Source organism: Doryrhamphus excisus, linkage group LG13 (assembly GCF_037039965.1).
Source record: "Doryrhamphus excisus strain RoL-2023G ecotype Guam linkage group LG13, RoL_Dexc_Guam_v1.1, whole genome shotgun sequence".
NCBI classification, from domain to species: Eukaryota; Metazoa; Chordata; class Actinopteri; order Syngnathiformes; family Syngnathidae; genus Doryrhamphus; species Doryrhamphus excisus.
The window spans coordinates 10,605,323-10,618,770 of NC_136369.1; the positions used below are offsets into that span (position 1 = coordinate 10,605,323).

General features: G+C 40.0%; 1 protein-coding gene across 7 annotated transcripts in view; it reads right to left on the reverse strand.

The window, feature by feature from the left end:
* Positions 1-13,448, reverse strand: part of zfhx3b (zinc finger homeobox 3b) — a 331,153-nt gene that overhangs the window by 136,898 nt on the left and 180,807 nt on the right. For all 7 annotated transcript variants that reach the window (XM_078795720.1, XM_078795721.1, XM_078795719.1 and 4 more), the window contains one exon: positions 6,731-7,082. The gene's annotated coding sequence lies outside the window, so the exon portion shown is untranslated. The remainder of the gene's footprint in view (positions 1-6,730; positions 7,083-13,448) is intronic.

The following is a 13,448-nucleotide window of genomic DNA, read 5'->3' on the forward strand; positions in this document are numbered from 1 at the left end:
ATTATTGTTATTATAATTATTATTATTCCGGACCGAAAATCTAGCACTAATATAAGCTAAGAGGTCCGGGTTCCGGCTCTCCCCGAGTGGAGGGAGGCTAGGGCAGCCCAGCCAGGTGCAATGGGAGCGCCCTCTTATGTTCAGCCGGACCACAGGGACCGTGCAGCACACTGCCAGCTCCACGGGAGAGGAGCCCATGCAAGGACCTGCGCACTTTGGTCTCACATTAGGACAGGTTGGACTGGTTCTGAGTGGGTTATGTAGTACAACATAAGCCCATATGTGCGTGCTGAGAAGGGATGCATGACGTAAATGGTGAAAAGAAATGATTCTAGCATGCACGCCTCTGTTATCACTGAGACTGAGAATTATCAAAACATAATCCAACAAATCATTTTCATGAATAAATACACAAATGTGGTCATAAAATTACACTTGCATTTTTAATGACAAATTCAGCCTATTACATAAAATGCTAATTTATGCATTATTATTCATGTTACAGTAATCAAAATTGTTGGTTTCTAAATCCACACAAATGTCATAAGTGCATCCAACATATGCACAATTGTTTTTTTTTCTTTATGGTTTTAATTTGCTCTTTCTCGAAATGATCTCAAAATGAATACAAATCAGTGACTTCTTTCAGGGCCGCATTGAAGCAAAAAAAATGGTTTGTAATTGTCTTCACATCTTTTTTTTACGTGTAATTGTGTAGTAATAACGTGTTAAGTATTTATTGAAATGTGTTTTCTGTTGTACAAGATGCATTTCATGTGGAAATGTGCTCACAGTGTGACCTGACTGAATCTTGTTTTGATGCTTTGTTGGTGCATGCTTCATCCATCAATATAAGTGTTTGTTGTTTCACGACAGTTTGCATGATAAAATATATGAATTCATTGTGTATATACTGTTTATTTGATTTTAGCTTTGCGTTTTTAGGAAAATGTTGTTTTATTCTTTCATGATTGATAATTGATGTATGCAACGTGAATTACAACACTATGTTAATAAAATATAATTATTAAAATTGACTAAATATTGTGTCATTTATTTTTTAATCTCCATATGTTTATAAAATAGAGAGAATTTTGCAATTTTTAATGTAATGATTGGCAGCATATTAAGGAAGCAAAAACAGGACGTGTTTGGTCCTGCTGCTGTTGTGATGTGAAGAGTTGGAAATAGAATATTTTAAAAAGGCAAGTGGCCGTCTGGTCAGTCTGTCTCATTTACATAAGAAACAAAAAGCCATATCAATTCATCTCCCTCTACATCTATTTGCCCCGCCACTCTATTAATGACCCAATGCATAATTCAATAACAATTTGGACGATCCACTATAATAAGGTATTTTTTTTCTTTTAAATATGTTCATTGTAACGTAAAGTCGATCAATATTTTCCAAAAAAAATCATGAAAATGATGCAAAAGTTCCTAGGTGTATTATGGCTGTTTATATCCTGAACATTGAACTAGCAATGGAACGTTCAAGACGTTCAAAATAAATAAAAAAAAAGAAAGGCGACTCGCCCATTTTTCTCTGTTTGTGTGTTCCTTTTGTGTTTGTGTGTGCATGCCTTTATAACAAAAGGTATTTGTAATTTGTTATGTTCGATGGATTTAAGAAATATACAATCAAATAAGACAGACGTACACTAAAAACACTTGTGAACGCGCGTCTGCGTGCGTGTGTGTGTGTGTGTGTGTGTGTGTGTGTATGCAGCATCATCACACAACCCCACTGCTTCAATGTCAGAATAGTGTGTGTGTGTGTGTGTGGGGGGGGGGGGGGGGTCCCAAATCCCAAAACTGCTGGGAAATTAATTGTAAAATATTTTGTTTTTGTTTGTTTTTCGTCGTGTTTGTACTTATAAAGTGTTGCCTGCTGCAGCTGTCTGACCACAATATTTTTATTTACAAGTGCATGCATATTGTGTAAATTACGAACACACCAACTGAAATACAGGTGAAAATCCTCTTATAAATAATTAATATTGAATTACTATTACAAATAACGAATGTACTTCGGCATATTATTAAAAAAACAGCTAGTTTAAGTGTTATTAAGATGAATAAATCAAATGTATTAACAAGAAATACCATGCTCAGTGTATGAGGATGTAAAGAAGCACCTCCAAGATGCAGTCTGGGTTGAGACATGGACTTGACTCTTGTGGGTTTTTATTCGCTTTGGAAAGGTTCACTGAGAAGGAGGGATCCCAAATCAGTGCCATATGAGCCCTCCAGGCAAGAGCAACACTAGCTGCTGGTAAGTCGACCCAAACAGAACAGGGGATAATCACTGCTCCACAATGCCAAAGCCATTAAAATGCCTCTTTGCTGTAGAATATACAAACTTAAAGCAAGTCATTTTCCTTCATGTCAAGAAAGAACCCCTTCCCCTCCCTATTACACACCCCACCTAAAAAAAAAGACATGATGCATGATGAGATGAAAGCTGACGTGTGGAAGATATGCACGAGGCAAATACAGATCAAGGATTATTTCCAGGGGTCAAATCCAAATTTCACACAAGCCTACAATAATTCGGGCACTTTGTTGACATTATTACAAACTGTAAACAAAAGACATCCACAATCATTTCAAAAGAAGGTTTTATGACTATTTTACAGTTTTTGTATTGTATCAGTTAAAAGTGCATAGGCCTAATTTCATTCATTCATATCGGTATAAATAGACAGTTAAATATGTATAGATAGATGGATACAGACATGTAGACAGATAGAGAGGTAAAAAGACCAGGTGAGGCCACCCAAACTATGTTGGTGGTGGGTGGACATAGTCGGGGTCACAGACGTATAGCAGCTGACCTTCAAGAGACTTGCCCTCAATCTAAGGGGCCCCTTTATAGACCCAAATTTTCCAGGGACCAATAAAACCTTGTGATTAGTGGAGTTGTTCCCTTTTTAGGTGTTGGCTCGTTAAAGGGCTTAATAGACAAGGTGTTTACTTTTGCACCACACACACACACCTTAAAAACCTAGACCTGTCTCCTGAATATTCATGAATGGGTTGATGGTGGAACAATAAATTCAAGGTAATCGAAGGTAATTTCTGAAAAATTATGGCAATGTTAAACAAGGATCCAGAATGTTCACAAGCAGTATTAGTGATGAGCAAAAGAGGAATTTAATATTTAAAAACAATATGAAAAAGTTGTATTATTCACATTACCATTAACACATTGCAGTTTGCCACTATCTGCTTCAGACTGGATTGGATCAAATTCTAACCAGGCTTGCAAGACAGTAGCCTCTCTAACAGAGATCCCATTGCGATCGTAACAGTACTGAACCAAAACCCCCATACCGATCTACCACTCAGTACACATTTCAAGAGAGGAACATATTCGGTGTTACGATGCACCTCTGCAGGCCTGGGTATTGTGACTAAAAATGGACTAGAGTCTGAATAACTTATACAGAATGCAGATTGCAATTGCAAAGCTCCACTTTAAAAATCATTAAACACAAAAGCTACACCATTTTATGTTTTGCATTTTGTTCCTATAAAGTACTCAAACTGAACTCAACCGTGGCTTTAATCAAGCTGTGTGGTTGCTGTACCATTACACCCCAAGTACTTTTTGATTTGTGAATTTCACATAAAAAACAGCACCGACGGCCACAAGTCTGCGAGCGTGACAACACAGAATCCCGCAAACAGGTCATTAGATGCGACAACATCTGCTCTGGCGTTTGATTTGACATATGCACATGTGCTGGATAGCGACAATTGCGTTCAACACAACACGGTGGAAGATCTCAGGAGGTTATATTTTACACTCCAGTCCTGGCATTGTGGTTAAAATGGAACCCTTTACAATGGAATGCCAATGAAATAGTATTATACCAAACTGAGTCCAATTGTACTGCTTGGTTGGTTACTCTCAGTGTACTTATATTCAAAAATGGAACAAATCTAAACTCAAAACGATGTACCCTGACCGAACCATTTTATAGTGTCGTCAGCAAAGCTAAAAAAAATGCAGCTTTCTCCAATTCCTGTGGCAGACATTGAAACAACCTGTACATTGTGGGTAGCCTACCCGTCTATTCAACAGGAAGCACAAGTGTTTTGGGGGTTATCAAAACACAGCTCAACGGTCGCAAGCCTGCTAGAGTATGAAGGGTCCTTTCCGCTTGGCGTCACGGTGTGTCAACACGCATTCACAAACGTGTTACGGACAGACATTAAGGGCAGTGTACTACCACTACCACCGCAGAATTTTCAGTGCTCACACGGCATCTCCGCAGCCACTCATCAAGTATCAGCCCGCCAAACAGCCAAGTTGTTTTGATGCTTATACGGGTGAAATGATTTCACCATGAAAAACGGTCTTTCTATTGCAAAAGATCACAACCCCTTCTGTGGTCAAATGACAGTGATGTGATATTCTTCTTCATAGCTCAGACGATAAAACTGTGGGCATGAGATTACACAGTGACAGCGACACCAATATGCGCTCAATAATTAAGCCTCTGTCTTCCTAAAATTAGTACAACTAGTAAAATTACAACGAAGAAATGGACCACTATGTCTGAAGTGATTTGTTTGGAGGTAATCATTTAAATTGTCATAGTTAATAGTCAACTTACCCAAATAAGTGTTTCTCTGGAATGTTTTGTAATTTAGTGCCACTTGTAGGAGGTAAAGTATCACAGCCGCAAAGAAACATGTTATTGCTGTGATGTAGAATATGATTTTAATACAGAAGATTATGGTTTGCATTGAGATGATAGTAATAGCTGTGTTATAACACATTGTCACAACGTTGGTACATTCTTCATACAGACTAGCATCAATCACTAAATAGCTTTGTTGCAATGCTTCCTATTTAATACTTTATATTTAATTATATAATGGAAAATATTGTAATCTTTAGCGTATTTATAGTTAGTTATTTACACTTCTATCTTGTATTTCCAGGCACAATCTAATGTGAAAACAGGCCCCGTGAATACATGGTGATACTATAAGATAATGAATAAATTAGTATTAAAAGTGAAATTGTCTGAGGCATGTACTTGTACATTTGGAAAAGCGTGTAATAAGAATGATAACCTGTGTCATGTGTGTTATTTTGATCTTATGTATTTGGATATGTGCAAATACATTTCCTCAGGAAGAAAGACGAAGGTGGAGTGGTGGGTCACAGGAAACGGGTTTTTACCATGGTCTGTTTAGAATTGTAAATGTATCGCATAAGGCCATGCTGTCAAATTATATATATCTTTCATGTATGAAATCATGCATGTCTTTTCCTCTAAAAGGGGGGAGGGGTGCCACAAAGAGCGCAACCCCTCATACAGGAGAACAGTGTGCAGCCTTCATGAAAAATAAGCAAGTGTCGGAGCCCTGGGCAAGGAGTGCAGCTCCATCAGCACACAGGCCAGGGAGAGGAGATGCTCCCCCACACACACAGGCGCTATTTCCATTGCTAACTGCTTTTGTATTGCCACTACACTGCTGAAAACAGCTGACCCGAAGCCAGACGTCAAATCCTACATGATATTAATTAGCTCAACAACAACCACGCTGTTGGATTCAAGTATTTTTTTGTCTTTGCCACATCGAAATGCCGGGTTTATAGATAGCAAATCAGACAAGAAAAGCTTTGTTATGTATTTATATTTCATTTCAGTGCTGAATTCTGTTCTAAATTGTGTTAAAACTTTTTATAATATAATGTTAATATTATTTTAAGGATGGGACAATTTCTCTCTGAATGTTCTGAACTCCTATTTTCATGCCAGTGTTGAATTGAGCAGAATGCTGCAGTTGTGACATGGTGGAGATCTGCAAGGGCGTAGCTCAACTATTCATAAAGCTGATGCCATGTTGTCCTTCTTTAGACCAAAAACCAGCTAATGCTGAATCATGGGCGCCTCTACTCTTTACAGCCATGTAGTGTACTTTTGACTCAGTTGCCATCATTGACACGAGTCATCACAAATCAATTCCACATGATTGACTGAATTCTTCGTAATGTTCAATTAGATAAATGCCAAAGATGAATCAAATTAGATCAATTAAGATTGATATGGCAACATCCCCTGTGATTCCTGCACACCAGTCTGGTTTCACTGGATCCTTAGTCTTTTTCAATGACTTCAAAGCTGAAGCCTCAAGTTGCCTATGTTATACCTTTTATTTTGCTTAAAAATACTTTTCATGTCAATTGGTTGGTTTGACTCCTTTATATGTTCTGCCCCTTTCGACTCTCTGGCAAAATACAGTCAGTCAAAACTTAAAAGAATTATGTTTGAATTCTGTATGTACTGTACGTGCAAGTACAAGTGTCCAAAAGTTGTGCATTTCTAAGATGAAATTTATGTTGCAAAACATGACACTGACGAGGCATTTACATGCATCAGGTCATGCACAGATCGCTGTACATTTTTTCAATGTGGCTTTTTGATAGAGAGAAACTGCAAGAGGCTGGTAAAGACCCCAGAGAGAGAGAGGGTCTATTAGCCAAACAATATCCTCATACAGAGAGTCAATAATCCGAAAGGAACAAACAGGTTAGCAGAGCATGAAAGTGAGACATTTATCAGCCAGTATTGTGTATGTGAACACAGAAGGGGAGCTAACAATGACGAAGACAGACACCGGGGATAAATAGCTTCAAAGCCCAGCAGAAGGTAAAGGGCTCAGGGTCTGGACAGCAGGGGAAAAAAAGAGATGGTCATCGCCTTACCTGATGGGGTTTTCGGTCCGGCTTGCTACCACGCAGATGCCTCTCTGGCAGCGCCCTCTTTTCAAGTGTTCGTTTGAAGCCAGCAAGCCCAAAGGTCGCGTTCTCCTGGTCACAGTAGGCTTGCCGAAACAATGGTGGCAGCTATTGCTAATGTCCTCAATTCTGTCGCTTCCTTGGTTTTGGCTTAAAAATAGTACAGTCGAATGTAAAGCTATTGATGTGGAGCCTGGGCACCTCGATATATTTTGGTGATATGCTCCTAGAATTCCAGGTATTTCCAGGATGGTCCAAAGCTATACTGGGATTAAGGACTCCCTGGTCCAAGAAGGGCAAATCAGGATGAAAGCATCACCTACGAAAAGAAACAAAATACAGAATTAAAAAAAAAACATTTGAAAAGTATGACACAGAATAACACTAAATTTGAGTCCTATATAGAGAGAGACGTGTGTGTCCAAAGCTGCAAAACTAATCAGCAGTTCTTTAAAGCAGAAAATGAATCCATATTTATTTGTGAGCGAATACAGGAAGACAGCCTCTTGTGATTACATTTAATTTCTCCTCTCATACCACCATAGACTTTGAAAAGAAGAAATGACAAATATTTCCGGGGAAACTTAATTTTCTCGTAAGCAGAGCAAGACATATTCCTGTAATAGCATACATAATTGCCTGCTCTGCACAGGATCTCTCGCACATGACAACAAAGTCTCATAGACAATACGTATTTATTCTGCTGTCACTTCCAGCGGCGGGGAAAAAATGTTTTAAAAAAAGGCTTTGAATTCCACATTGGGCCTGGTTTGTGAAGCAGGTTAAATATGCTTGTCATGTGTTCCAATAGTTCCACAGCAACCGAGATTTAGTGAGGGAATACAGGCGAGAGAGGCACATACTTTGTGATAACTGAATAGGTCTTTTGAAGACACTTCCATTTGGAAACATTGCGCGATTATTTTTACCTCTGTGGTTTTGACTCAAGTTAAAACCCCACGTTTAATTGTTCCCAAGAGTTCTTACTGTGGTGCTGATAAGGAGCTCGGGGAGCACCATTTAAAATTGCGTCAAAAATAACTTTGTGCTCATTGGCCACAAGTCTGAAAGAGTGACAAAGAAAGACGAGATTAATATTGAGCTTACATCCTAAAGTATGTTCTCTGCTCTGATTGTAATGTGTGCTCAGCGTTTCTTAATGGTTTGGGTTTGAAATATCAATTCCAACAACGATCCATAGCCACCATAAATACAGACGGCGCAGTACATTAGTAGTTAATCAATAGCAAAATTAATTTTACGACTGTTTCGTCAGCAGTTGCAGCTGACAGACAAAGTATCAACGATAATTTGTCGCCTCCTCCTTTTCTCCGTGGCTCGGGCCAAGGCCACCACTTCAAGGCTTGCCAGTGCGACCTGTGGGAGTGTGTTTGTCGGATCAATAGCCCACCCACAGCAGCGCCGCAGGCCATCCCTGACCCGGCTCATTGATCAGGCCTCGCTCAGCTGCCAATGGCAATGTGCTGTATGTGACATCGGGCTAAAACAGAGGCTGCTGGGAAAGGGGGATGCTGGATTGCCAGTGGCAGCCCCGCAGCACACCGCAGATAAAAGTCAATTCCACTTAACCAAATCATTGACAACTAAATAGTTAGCGCACACAAGAATGTGGAGCGTCACTGATGGCAGCAGCTGCATGGCTTTGGGGATTTACGCGACGATGACCCTGTGTCAATGGGCCATGAGTGGAACTTCAATTTGTGCAGGTAGCATGACCCCTGCGTCTATGTTTATCTATTCATTAAGACATTTCACCGTCAACGCTCTACATAAACTTACCAGACAAAACATCAGCTACATCTGCACTTAATGAGATCCAGTGCAGAGCTGTGTCTAAATATCTGCTTTTACAGAAAAATTATTGCTTGCTGATGCTATGATGCTATGTTTACAACTGTGTTGTATCATTTACAATTGTTGCTTCTCTAATTTGTCAAAATTTAAATTGAAAATCAAATTGTTATAATGATACTACTCGGTGTACGAGTGGTTAGCGCGCAGGCCTCACAGCTAGGAGACACAAGTTCAATTTCCATCTTCGGCCATGTCTTTGTGGAGTGTCTATATGTGCCCTGTGATTGGCTGGCGACCAGTCCAGGGTGTACCCCGCCTCTCTCTCGCCCGAAGACAGCTGGGATAGGCTCCAGCACCCCTCGCGACCCTCGTGAGGAAAAAGCAGTAGAAAATGAATGAATGAATGAAATTGTTATAATGATACTACTCGATGTCCGAGTGGTCAGCGCGCAGGCCTCACAGCTAGGAGACCCGAGTTCAATTCCATCTTCGGCCATGTCTGTGTGGATTGTCTATAGTATGTGCCCTGTGATTGGCTAGCGACCAGTCCAGGGTGTACCCCGCCTCTCTCTCACCCGAAGACAGCTGGGATAGGCTCCAGCACCTCCGTGACCCTCGTGAGGATAAGCGGTAGAAAATGGATAAATGAATGTTGTAAGTATGCATACTAATATCCTTTCCATCCATCTTGCATTACCGCTTCAAATTAGTAGACATGTCATTTTACTAGTTCTATCACTTGTGAATGTAATTCTATGGCCGCACGTCTAAGTGATAGAAAGGCGAAAGTGACCATTTCATTAAAAAGACAGCCAGTCTGACTGGACACTGGCCTATTGGCTTTAGGTCACTGTGACCAGACTGACTTTATCTAGCCCAGTCTGTCAAGAGGTCACTCTCCCAGAATCTATAAAGGAACTTTACTGGATGTGCTCACTGCGGAGGTAGTTCAGCAGGGTCTCCTGACCTGGGTGTGCTGTTTATATCAGGTATTGATTGCACTTTGTCTCCTTCACTTGATGCTGGAGTAATATGGTAATGTTAGTCGTACATCCCTTTATGGCTTAAAGACCAGGGAATGTACATGCACTGTGGAAAAAAGCACGGGATAGGACTATCTTTGCCCCTTCGGGTATAAATGTGTGTGACACAATATATTGTTGCACAATGAAAGAAACCACAAATTCTCCTGAGTTTCATACATTTCTCTGTCTGGCTGATACTTGAGCGAAGCAAGTCATAGGTCGCACATTTTAACAAGTACAAATGAAAGTAAGATCATTTGAAATGTAAATAACTTTTGGTTAAATTTGGTGCAAATGAATAAAATCCAGCAATTGTGAGATATGATGTACTTGGCTTTAAAATGAGCATAAAGATGAATGTCCTCATACTAAAAGTATATGTAAGTAAATATATAAAACGTTTGTAACCTATCCTTTCAAAAGGTCCAATCACATGTATATGAGTACAACAAGGACATATTAAAGAATTCAATTCATTAATATGACTTTGGGCAAGAGGCTGGATACACCCTGGACTGGTCGCCAGCCAATCACAGGGCACATATAACAAACAACCATTCACACTCACATTCATACCTATGGACAATTTGGAGTCGCCAATTAACCTAGCATGTTTTTGGAATGTGGGAGGAAACCGGAGTACCCGGAGAAAACCCACGCATGCACGGGGAGAACATGCAAACTCTACACAGAGATGGCCTAGGGTGGAATCGAACTCGGGTCTCCTAGCTGTACGGGCAGATAATTACAATTAGCAGAAAAACACACATGCTATTCGGTATGTTGCAGTTTTCTGTTTGTAGTGAATTGACTTATACAGCATAACATAACCTAAAATCAAGTGCTATGAAAATTGTGTTTTGGTTGAAAATTTGGTTGCGTTAGGACACTCCATTGTTTGGGGGGGGCACAAACATCCCCTTATTAGGTTAATATAGTGTGTAACTTTTGTCAAATCCCCGACTAAATTAAAATAAGAGAAGAAGAAAGAGACTTTACGTTACTTGCTTGAGAACATCACTAGCTCTGCTCTAGAAAATGAAGGAATTCAGTCGCTTGGGTTTACCATCGTTAGTAAGGTGAAACAGATGGAGGTGTGTATAATTGTTTGTCTGCAACTAAATGTGTACCTGGGATGTGTTTGTCACAGCCAGTGTCTGTGTGCGACCATTTATGTATACACTTAAAGCATCTGTGATGCTCGTTAGATCTTGTCTCTCGGTAGCTGCGTGGCACCGTTCGTATTAAATCACCACAATAGCAGATGAGCTCCAGCACTAGAGAGACAAGCATCTATTTGAAAGTGTACTTTATTACACTTTGTTCCTTTTAATAAAAAAAAGTACGGGAAAAGATAACCCGGTTTTAAGAATCCCAGATAAACAGCAACGATTGCATCTTTAAATAATAGATGAACCCCCGCCTGTTACAGACGGGAATATAACTGAAAATAATTGAAGACAACAATGTCCTATAAGAGCACCACTCCAGCAGTGCTGATTCTCAATGTGTTACAACTTCAAACACTCAGTCATAAACTATGGATAATCCTTACAAGAAAGGCAGGCGCCTGTTTACAATTTCCTTCTAATTAAGGCTACAGGATGAGGTCTACCTTTCTTCAAGTTGATGTGTGGTTTCTAGACGTACCAGGAAGAAAAAAAAAACTGTATCGATGGCAAATTAGGGTTGGGAAACAAAATGAAACAAACAACAATAACACTCTAATATGAATTGCAGTCAAAGGGATAAATATTTAACTATCTGTCTACATCTGACACACTTTAGATCGAGAACAAATAGTTCCTAAAAAACACATTCTGAAAACTTGCAACAATAACTCCTTTGACCACATTATTTGGAATTCTTCTTGTACTGTGATTGCGATGCATCCTCATTATTTTGGGGAGTCACGGAAACTGTGTTAATTCTGGCTTTAAAAGAATGACATCAATCTTGCAGCAATCAAAACAAATCACAAAGTTCCAAAACAAAACAATGAACAGAGTGAGCTTATTCAGGAAGGTAAAGGAGAAAGAACGTAGAGGTGCCCACTTCATTAAGTGAAGCTCTAACTTTATGTAATAGTTACTCTGGTTTGTATGTCATGAAATGGCATCAATGTGGATTGATTCATGATCATAGCATGTAAAGCACAGTATAGTGGTTAGCACGTCTCCACTTGCATGGGTTTTCTGTGCGTACTTCAGCTTCTTCCCGCAGACTTAAGTTAATTGGAGACTCTAAAATGTCCACACTTGTGGATGTGAATGGTTGTTTGTTTTATGTGCCATGTGATTGGTTGGTGAACAATCCATGGTGCACCCTGCCTCTTGCTCAAAGTCAGCTGGGATAGGTTCCAGCTCACCCATGACTCTAATAAACTGTGAAGAAAGTAGATGAATGGAACCTAGGCTACCTTCACACTGCGGGATATGCCCAATGTTAATGACGCGTTAATGGAAGTTTCCTATAACGGCAGTAATTTTTTTGACGAGCGCTCCTCCTGTTTGACCCTTGGCCCACACATGCGATGCGATGCTCCTACAGTCTGAATGACCAGGTCAAATGGTCGCTATGCTTGCTTAGACTCACTGATGTCGGCAAAAGCTCTTCTTGTCATCTGAAAATGATTTTAAAAAAACGTCAGCAAAGCGGCTCACGGCAGCGCGCCAGCAATGTCCCAGCACCAACACGTGTGGGTGGCTCAGACTGCAAGTTCTCTTCAAAATGCCATAGCCAAAATTCTTGCCCTCTTTCTTCTTAATCTGTTACGTAGGGTCATTTGGTTAAGAAAACATTGGCTCCCGTTGCACAAAATCCTTCAAATTGCAAAGGAGAGCACTGCAGCTTTACTTCCGTAAAGCATGTGACATTGTACTTTTGTGCATACACACCACTTCCTGCATTCACATTGTCAATTTTGGTAATGTGAATGACCACATCAAAAATCAGATTCTTACAAAAAAAAAAAACACTATGTAGTAGTTGACACTGTACTGATACTGTACATCCAGCCCACAAAAAGGGAAACACAAATAAGCTATTGACACTTACAATTGGGTAACATGCTGGCAATTTTTGCGTGAGGCAAAGGCATTAAATAATCTACAAATTAACAATAAACCAATCCACGCGCCGTGTGATTGACTGGTGACCAGTCCAGGGCTGCATTTGGCCCAAAGTCAGCTGGGATAGGCTCCAGCTTCCTATGACCACACAATTCAAAATAAATAATTATTTAAAAAATGCTCCTACTGATGGCACTTTATTATGTAGTGGTTCTTATACGGACTTCTACACAGCTGGCATTGGGTCAATTTCTAGCCAATGCTTCACTTTCACTCACCCAGTGATCGACTGGCCAAATAAGTCAGCTGGGATGACACTGAACAGGATAAGTGGTACTGTATATAAAATGGATGGCAAGATAAACTCCTATTTGGGACATTGTGAGGTAAGGGTGTATTTAGCTGTGACCATGTAAATGATCTGTCCCTCAGCTCTGTGTGTTTGAAGCAGGCTAGTGCTGGAAGGGGGTAGGATAAAGCAAAATTTTGATGATTAATCACTAGACATAATAAAGCTTCTCACCATGAGCCTAGAGTCCAGCTGATTCCCTGATACAATTGGAGGCGATTAGAAAGGAAAAATAATCATTTCTTATAGTGCATTGGTAGCACACTCTAACGATGTCTTCTGATTGGACCGTGTGGAGAAGATAATAAAGGGACTTCTTCAGAATGGACTCCGAGATTATTTTTTTTTGCTTAACTTTATGAAACATGGGGCCACAAGCCTGGATGCTGCCGATTTGAGGATTAAGATAAGCTGACCTTTCAGAT